This window comes from Monodon monoceros, unplaced genomic scaffold (assembly GCF_005190385.1).
Source record: "Monodon monoceros isolate NGI ecotype Baffin Bay Population unplaced genomic scaffold, NGI_Narwhal_1 Super_Scaffold_18, whole genome shotgun sequence".
Taxonomy (NCBI): Eukaryota; Metazoa; Chordata; class Mammalia; order Artiodactyla; family Monodontidae; genus Monodon; species Monodon monoceros.
In genome coordinates, this window is record NW_021703774.1 from 127,504,360 (window position 1) to 127,514,355 (window position 9,996).

The 9,996-nt window shown below is 43.0% G+C and overlaps 1 long non-coding RNA gene across 1 annotated transcript in view; it reads left to right on the top strand.

The window, feature by feature from the left end:
- The first annotated feature begins 266 nt into the window (after nucleotides 1-266).
- The window catches only part of LOC114898283, a 10,722-nt gene continuing 992 nt past the window's right edge, over nucleotides 267-9,996 (top strand). Inside the window, exon 1 of the long non-coding RNA XR_003794318.1 lies at nucleotides 267-450. This is a non-coding gene — a long non-coding RNA (uncharacterized LOC114898283). The remainder of the gene's footprint in view (nucleotides 451-9,996) is intronic.

Consider the following 9,996-nt stretch of genomic DNA (forward strand, 5'->3'; position numbering starts at 1 on the left):
AGATTTCTTGCTGATCAGATCCTCCCCATTCTTCTCTTTAAGCAAACACTAAAAGCTTTCAGCAGCTGCCCAAGATACCACCTTAAAAACCCTTAAGGCAGTTTGAAAGGCCTCCAAAAAAGCATGACATTCAATCAAAGTTCAGTAAGGAAAGTTTTAATGAATAAACTTAGTAAATTAGAAAGCACTGCAGCAGGGTGATTAACTCTCATTTGTGCATTAGTGTTGAAATTAATTAAAATGTTTAAGCCATAGGAGGCTGGTTACCTCGTCAGGACCTGGCTCTGCCCTCAGAGTCAGTCTGGATCCAGGAGTGATTCATCTTACACAGATGAGAGGGGGTTAAAAAGAAAAGAACAGTCAGGACAAATGTGTTTTCAATGGTGCTTAACAGCAGGGAGACCATTGAGACTTCAGAGCAATGCTACTGGAGTGTGACATCATAATACGGTATGTACATGTGGAGTGGAGTGAAGAGGGCTTTGCACACACAGGCCTTTCCACTCTTTTGGATTGGGTGCCGCGTATATTAATTTCTCTGCCAGGTGGAATGCTGCAGTCTGCTCTCTTCAAGACCACTCACAAATTACCTGTTCCCCTGACTCTTTTTAAACCTGCTTGCCACTGTTAACATTCACCCTTGGGAGTCCCCCGCAGTGCAGTGAGGGAAAATGTGGGCTTGGCACCCTGGTGGATTTCCCTAAGATCAACTCCATAGGATGTATGAAAATATAATTGCCTCAAACTCTCAGACACACAACAATGGATCTATTATTCAACTCCCTTGACAATGTGCAGAGTAGAAACCATCTTTTGAAGAAACCCAAAATATTCCATTCCCATTAGGTTTTTAAATATCTCATAAGCTCAATTTCTTTCCAGAACTATGGGTCTGTGGATCTTCTTATAGAAACCCGTTACTGTGTAGCTGTTTAACAGATCTGTGCCTGCTTAAAATTATAAATGACAGCATATTTCTTAAAGAGAAAAGTCCTTTTCGACAGGAAAACAATCTCAGTTGGTTCTCCTTGGATAACAAATGGGCTTGTGTCAGGCCTGGCACCATAGCTGTTTCCAAAAAGCGTAGAAATGGACTGCTATTTCTAGTTCAGGGGTCCAAATTAAGGGGTGTGCAGAAATTAGTGACTTCCTGCAAATCCGAATTATTTCCACCTGAAGAAAACTGTCATGATTTGCTATGGATCTACATTCATAAATTTAAAAACTGTCCATCTTCCTTGTTTTTTGCTCTAAAGATTTCTTGTCAGGCACAATGTCAGAGGTCACTGTCAGAGTGTCCCTTTGGTACCCATTAACTATAACCAGCAAACTTGTTCACTATTGATCCACTATGTCTAAGTACCTATTATGGTGGCTATAAAAGGTAGCTTCGCATCTTTCTAAACAGATAATTCATAAAAGCCAAGTGGTCATGGCTTGTGATATATTATTCTTTCACTGTAACTGTGACTGAATGAAAGAGAGAGAGGAAGAGGAGGGGGAACTAAGGGTCACGCGTGTTAGACTAGAGAGGTAGAAAGTTGTGTGTCGATCGGACACATTAACATCCGTATAACTAATAAAAGGCATTAATAACATTTGTTCATGACCTCATTATCGATTCATTCCACTCAGAAGCAGAGGCTCCTAGAGAGAGTGCAGACAGAGTTGAGTTTTTACCACCAAGGTTCAGCTGAGGTTGACTTTAACATGGAAGTCAACTAAAGACAGTAAAATATACTCTGGCAGCAACACCCTGGGCCCTGGGATTGATGCATTTTATGGGTAATGCATCATCTGGGGGCAAAGCAAATGTTTGGGGAACAGAAACCTCAAATACGAAGTGTTAAGGATCTGCCAGGCTGATGGGTTCAGAACATCCCCGCGTTCACTGGGGATCGTTTGATTCATCATCTTTGCCGTTTCGTATTGAACATTCAGCAAGCACTGCAGAGACCATTGCGGATGTTCCCACGTTCCCATCCTGAAGGAAAGCATCTCATTAGGAGAACAATCAGGATCTAATGAGTAAGCCTTGCTCACAAGTTAACTGACATTGGGCTCATTTAATGCCGTTTACAGTCTTCTAGCCACTGGAGAACCTGGAGGTGGTGTGCTTTTCTCGACTACAGTTTGGAGGAAAGTAAATTGAGATAAATCATGGTGAGATGAGATAGTTAAAATGTCATGCTCCATAAGTTTGAATGCATGCTTCAAGTTCTGAACAGTAAAATGCAACTGAACACTGAAACAAGGGAAACAAAAAAATAGCAGATAACTAGCAATACAAATCCTCCTTCTTTGACAAGGATGCTTCATGGGGAGAACCAGACAGCACCTTTTCAGAACCATCCCTGAACAGACACCCAGGGACGTGCATGCACACAGCCACACTCCCTCCTGATTTTACTTTCCTTTTACTATTTTACATATTATGGTTGAGGGGATGATGCATCAAAATTGCAAGGTTTCAGAGACAAGCAATCAACCACCAGCTGTATTTCTGCTGACAGATGTTAGCTGAGGGAAAGTCCCTCGGCTGGCTAGGCAAATTACAGATTGTCCCCAGTAAGTGTGGGGATAATGCCGCTAACGAGGATGTGTTTGAGAGTCAGAATAGGCCCTCTTAGCTTCAAGAAAGGGCTGAAGAAAGGTTCAGGGGTGGGCATGGGCGGATGTGGGAGCTGTGGAATTGCTTCTCTGATTTCTCCTTACAGAGTCCCATTCATTTCAAGTATCTACTGACTCTAAAACTCTTGAAGTTAAAACATCCTAAAAGAAACCCAAGGATGACCTATTTCCTGGAAGCAACCAATTTAAGTTAATAATCTGACCCTGGGAAAAGCTTTTCTTCTTTATGTGAAACCCCAGTCGTTGGGACAACCAATGTCTTGAGGGAATTCCCCTCCGATATCTGTGGTTCTTAAACTTTTTTGTGGATCAGAAACCCTTCTGAGAATATAACAAAAACTATGATCTCTGTCTTGATAAAAATGTTCACATGCACACAATTTTGCATCTGTCTTAGGAATTCATAGCATCCCTAGGTTGCTGTGGGTTAAGAACCCGTATTTTAAATAGGTTTTTTTTAAAAAACAGTTGAGCATTGATAGAATCTGCCCTTCCCTCTTCAATTCAATAAGGAAAAAATGAAGCTTAGAGATGAGCCAGCCATTGTAAACTTCAGACTCCAAATAATACTGTCCTTAATAATAATAATATTCACGTGTCATGTTAGTGGTCTCTACAGACATCTCTATTCTTCATAATAATTCTTATTTTTATTTAATGTTTGGAGATGTAAAAAGTGACTACTGTTACAAAATGTGACCTCTGTGAGGTTTACGACCTACTGAATCAGATGAGATATGAAAGTGTTCAATATAATGCATGACTTAAAGCTATGTTTTTTAAACTTTAATAAGAAGTGTCTGACTCTTAGATCACTGTTTCTAAAGCCTGGCAGACAGAAACATGTCTCTTACAAGGGTCTAATCCATATAGCAAGCAGAGGTCCAGCAGGGAGAAATAGTGCCTTTCCCCTTTATCTCGTGCAAACCTGAACCTTTAATTTACTGTGAATAAACTTCAGCTCCAGCAACATTTTAATAACTATAACTCATCTCATTTTTTTTCCCCAAAGGTTACTCAGGTATTGTGGTGAATGGCAGGATGCAGAGATAAGCTAATCATCGTCTTTGTCCTCGGGAGGCTTACAGTCTTATGAGATGACAGATGTGTGTATGCACTCAAGCGGCCAATGAAGTGGCTTAGACAGCATCCATTGCCTTCTTCCTCCTTCCTGGCAGAACTCCATCTTTATTCAGGTACCCACCCCTCCTCTACATAAGCTATGTGACTTAGGGGACGCTGATTCATAGTGGGCTAAACCAATCATGGGACTCCTACACACGTACTTGTCTGTGATTCACTCAGGTATCCTAGCTTCAACCAATTAGTATTCCACATTCCCTGGGTGGTGGTAAATTGGTCCAAGGATGCGCATGCAACCTAAATTGACCTCATCATACCAAAAGGAAGGACAACCAAGGAGAAGGTTCTCTCTCTTCCCCTCTAGCTGTATTGCCCCAACTGCTGTTAGCAGCCCTCTTAGCTGCCTTTGGGGAAGTTAGCCTGAGGAAGAAGTTAATGGCAGATCTGAGAAAATTACAGAGAACCAAAGGATAAACACTGATTGACTCACATCTGAAGCCCACTATACTTACAAATGGCCTTTATGTGAGATAGGTTTACTATTTCCTTTTTGTTTATTCTCATTTGAGTAGGGATTTATGTCCTATGCAGCCCCAAAACTTCCTGTCACCCATATCATTACAGCCCAGAGTGATGGTCCCCCTGGTTTGCTATGGGAGTCTTCAGAGGAGCACAGAGGATGGACACAATCATGCTGGTGGGAACTTTCCAGAGAGGGGATGGCTGAGCTGACTTTTGAAGGTTGAATAGGCATTAGCTAGACAGATATAGAAGGGAAGGGGGTTGTACAAAGAACAAGTGAACAGAGGTGTGTCAGTGCCTTTAAGGGTGTTGGGAGAGTTGTACGACCAACAAGCATGAAGAGAGCATGGGAGGACGTTGAAGAGAGCATGGGAGGATATTCTGGTAGATGAGACAGAAGAGGTAGGCAAGGGCCAGATCATGAAGGGTCTTGCACTCCATGTGAATGTGGATTTTCTAGTGAAGGTAATTGGGAGCCATCGAAGGATGTTAAGCTCCAAAGTGGCATGATTGGTTTTGCATTTTAGACACATCACTGGTGGCCAGTGTGGATGGTGACTTGGAGAGGACAGCTCTGGGAATGGGCAGATCAGTTCAAGAGTCTCTGTTTTGCTGGAACTCTCAGGCATCCTTTCCTGGCAGGAGGCAACATGGGTCCTTTCTGGATGATTCAGGGAAGGTATCTGTGAAGACTGGAACAGAGCCATCACTGCTGCTCAAAATCTGTAAAAAGATTCAGGTCAGTGAACATTTGCTGAGTGCTAAGACTCAGAACACTGCACAGCAGCTGGGAAAGAGCCCCTTACTTACTGTGTGGCCTTAAGCTAGCTGCTTCACCTATCTGAGATGCCATTTCCTTGTCTATAAAGTGAGGATCCTATGCCTACCTTTCACTGTTTAGGTGGGTCAAATAACACTTATAAGCATTTAGCACTAGAGACTAGATTAATGACCCACTGGCTGACTAGGTGACTAGATGACGTGAATAAATAGTTTTCCCCATTTATACTAAATACGTGGTGCTAGATTTGAAAATGGCAGGCCCAGTACTTTGGGAGAAGTTACCACGAGATGAGCAAGTGATTCCTGCTACCTTCTGGGGTAAGTTTAATTCCTGTGGAATTCTTTTAAATGAGGGTGGATCTGCCCTCAGGGATTGCAGAAGCTCCTGCTCAGTCATTAATTAAAACAACATGCTTCAGAGCCCTGCGAATGTGTACCTTCCCATTTCTGGGGCTCAAAAGGAAGTGACGCTGTAAATTGCTTTGGAATGAGTTGATTTGGGGTTTCGCATATTACCCACAAAGGATTCGAGAGACTAGGTTTTAGCCCAAGTGCAGAGGATGCTGACCAGCTGGTTTGTACAACCTACAGGCAAGGTAACTCTGCTCCTTTCCACGATGTGGATCTTTGGGCCGCCCCCCAAAAATTGATGGTGATTATTCAGGTGTGGTAGGGCAGAAGGAAAGGCTGAGGTGGGGCAGTGAGGAGCTGATGTCAACCTGCAGACATTTGCACTTCACCCAAAAACTTGGAGGTACAAAGTGCAATCATTTAGAGCTTTGTCACTAGAGACATTTGGGTTTGAGTTCTGACTTGCTCACTTACTAGCTGTGTGACCTTGGGCAAGGGACCTAACCTCTCTGAGCTGCAGTTTTTTTCATTTGTAAAAATGGGATATGCCTACCCCAACCCTATAAAGTGGGAGTACACCTGCTCCTAGAATTGTTATGAGGGTTAAATAAAACAAATATGAAAAATATGTATTCAGCATGGTATATGACATATGGTTAATAAAGAGAAGCTATTATTATTTTTATTTGTAATGGACATCTGTTATTTTTTGTCTATCCATCAAATAGTTGCCCTTCCTATCAGCACCCTGATTTCCTTTAGGGGAATTACCTTTCCTGATTAGGCATAGTCTTGGTACCCTCTAGTGTGCTGACTGTCATTTTAGAAGTTGAAGGGGTCCTGGAGGGTCTGCCCACCCCATCTTTCCTTCCATCACCTAGTAAAACCCTGTGGTGAGCATGTGACTTGAGCTCAGCCAATCAGAATCTCTCCCCTGGGATTTTTTTTTTTTTTTTTTTTTTTTTTTTTTTTTTTTTTTGCGGTACGCGGGCCTGTCACTGTTGTGGCCTCTCCCGTTGCAGAGCACAGCCTCCGGATGCGCAGGCCCAGCGGCCATGGCTCACGGGCCCAGCCGCGCCGCGGCATGTGGGATTTTCCCGGATGGGGGCACGAGCCCATGTCCCCTGCATCGGCAGGCGGACTCTCAACCACTGAGCCACCAGGGAAGCCCCCTCCTGGGATTTTTTTAATCATAGTGAAACAAAGGTAGAAGAAACAGTGGGGCAATGCCCAAAGAACACTGCCTTCCCTCCCCTCCTGTTGGTGGCCTGTAAATCATTTACAGGAATGATTAATTTCTGTAAAGTTTCCTTTTGCTTAAGCTGCCAGAATTTATTTCTGTTGCTTACAACCAAAGAATTTAAACATCATTACTTCCTGTCTTTAGGAAACAAGTGATTCCCTTCACAGCCTGCTTCATCCCAGTGTGAACCCCACCATTGCCCTACAGAGAATGTTCCTTAAACACAGTCCAAATTTTTATAGCTTCATGCATATCTTCAAGACGTTCTTTCTTCTTGGTTGCCCATATTCATCTCCCGTTCTCCAAAAGCAAACTCAAACTCATTCTTCAAGCCCTGGTTCAAATGTCACTTAATTTGGGAAGTCTTCAATGACTGTTCTGACCCAGCAGTACAAACGTAGTTAAGCCCCTCCACCTTTTTCATGCTTTCCTTGAGACTTTTACTACATTTCCCATGTTGTATTACAGTTAGGTCATTTGCCGCCATCTAGATCGTGTGGTCTTTGGGAAAGGGAACCAAGACTTAGGCTTGTTCAGCTTTGTGTCTCTAGAATCTACCTGGTCCAGAGCAAGAACGTTTTTGTGGAATGAAAGGCATTTCTTATAAATAGACGAACCACGCAATTTTGTGGACAAGCTTTTATATTGGGGGCATGTCTAGATAACTTCGGAACAGTAGGCCAATTCTGCGGGCCACCCAGTTCTCCCAGTAGTGGTGGACAAATCCGTCCTTGTCTCAGTTATGCAAACTGACAATCTGGAGTGAGCCAAAATTTTTAAGGTCATTGTCTCTGTCTATACTTTGAGAGTTACACAAGGAATCATAACAGGAACTACTAAGACATATGGCTCTGACCACACACCAAACACCAAACAAACAACTCATTTGATCCTCATAATACCCCTATAAAGTACATGCTGCTATTTTTCCCATTTCACAGATGAGGAAACTTAGGCACCATGAGATCAAGTTACCTGCCCACAGTTATATGGCTAACAAGTAAAAGAGCTGAGTTTCCTACCTAGGCTGTCCTCTTCATATGACTTGGACTCCTCTGGAGTCACTGAGGAATGAGCAGCCTCTCTGCTCATTCTGTCAGCACTCAGCCCTGTTTCACAACTTGGGGGTTAGAAGCAGGACAGGGGTGGCCGTGTGTGGGGATCTGTCTCCTTTGTAAGAAGCATTGACAATGAGTGCAGAGCACAGACACAAAGGAGCTGAATATTTAGCTAAGCTCCAGTGGGGTAGTGATGAAGAGGGAGGGGAATCCTTCAGGGATATTTCAAAATACTAAGAGACCTGGAGATAACCCTTGTGCCAGCAGTAGTCACATTAGCCTTGGCTAAATTCGCTGAGCTGGGTAGTTCAATGCTTAGGTTTTTAAGTCAAACAGTCCTGAATGTGAGGCCTGGCTCTGCTGTGTGACCTTGTGTGACTCAGTTTCCTCATCTGTAAAATGAAGCATGATAAAAGTCTCCATGTCATAGGATAGTTTTGGAAATTAAATTGGAGTTTTATTTTTTAATTAATTGGAAATTAATTGGAGTTAATTATATGGAAATTACTTGATATATGTGGCATCTACTACGTGGTTATATTATATACATTTTAATACAAAGTCACTGCTTGTTATGGGAGATTTAGTGACCAGTGGCACTTTGGGTCTTTTAGGGAACAACGGGAGAAAAAGTAGGAGTGAGAAGAGAGTTTCCCAACCACTTTGTCAGGGAGAACATAGACCTTAAGAATGAATGCCACTGCCTCCAAGTCCCACGGGCCACCCAGTTCTCCACAGGATTCCACTGGGTTAAGCACAAGATAGGGTGTGTGGTTTTCATGCCCAGTTATCAGGGCTGATGTCTCTGTAGGATTATTCTGTATGAGCAAACCCAACATCCTTTTTAGTACTTTTTTCCCTTTCAAATTTCCAAAGGGGAGAAAAAACCTTCAATGATGACTTTGGTCAAAAAAGGCTTATTTTATTCCGAGTGCCTTCTTCCAAAGAGCTAATGATATTTCTCATAAATCCTGAGCATTCCATCGGCTGTGACAGCCAGCACTTGGGGAAAGTTAGCATCAGCTTTATCTGCAAGGAGAAGTTAGGCATGATTTGCCCAGAGTCTGACAGAGTGCATGTGCCCTAGACCCTAGATTGGGGGAGGAAAGGGTCCAACTCACCCGTCCATTTAAGCTTCCAACTTTGCAGGTTCCAGATTCAGAAACTTAAAGTCTTCAAATAGTTCCCACAGAAACCACACTTTTTCTCAAAGCTCTCCATGAGTTGCAGATCAAACAAACACATACAAATAAAGTGCATTTGCGTAATGTAAGAAATATATTCTCTTAATGCATCTGTCTCAGCTTTTAATTATCATAGTTTACATGACTCACAATTAGACCCATTGTCCGACAGATCTTGGCGTTGAAAATTGAGGTGGAAGTGAGTATAAGCATATGAACACATTACTGAACTCCAGGTGTCCCAGGCGCACTTAAAACATGGCAGTAAGCCCTCTCCACTTAGGATTTGATAGGATGCAAATAAATCTATTGCCATCCTCTGTCTATTCTATGAGTGCTGACGTGTGAATGATATACTAAATAAAATTCTCAAAAGGCAAATCCCACAGCACGTGAGGACCCCTTGGGACTGTGTGTAGGTGTTGTCATTCCACGGCTGGCATCAGCGTGAGCTCCCACCACTGGGATATGGAACAATTTGTAATGTAACAATTAACAGAAATATTGACTTAAGTATGCACTCGGCAGGGGGCTGGTAACCCCAGGAATCAGCAGAAGGAACGGTACCGTGCCATGTACAGTATCCCGAGGGATTCAGAAGCAATTCAAATGACTAAAGAGCACGATGTGCCTTGAGAAGCAACCCCTGCCCTCCTTTATGTGACTCCTGGTTGAAGTTAAAAATGACACTTTCTCCTCTACCCAGCTTTTGAGCTACACTGAAGGGATGGGCTCTATAAAATCACAATCTCTAAAATGCAAGGAACCACAGGGCTTCCAGTTTCATAATTTTGCAGATTCTAATTAGGAAAATGTTCCACCCACCGGTCCTTCTCCTGAGGGTGCGAGGGAGACCAGGGACATCACAAAGCCGCATTTTGCATAGCCTGGATGATTGTAAAGCTCCCTATCCGCCACCCCTCACCAACCCAAAAACCCCATCAGCTTACGTCCCACGCCCCATCTCAGTTCTCATATACTTTCATCTTGCTCTCAGGATCCCCTAAAGTAAATAAGATGTCCACCCAGATAATGGAAACCCCACCAGCTCTCAGTCAGTGCCTTTTCATGCCAATCTAACACATTTTATACAGTCGTCGTAGCTGCATCAATGAGTGCAGTCAGAGACGCCAATAGGGCT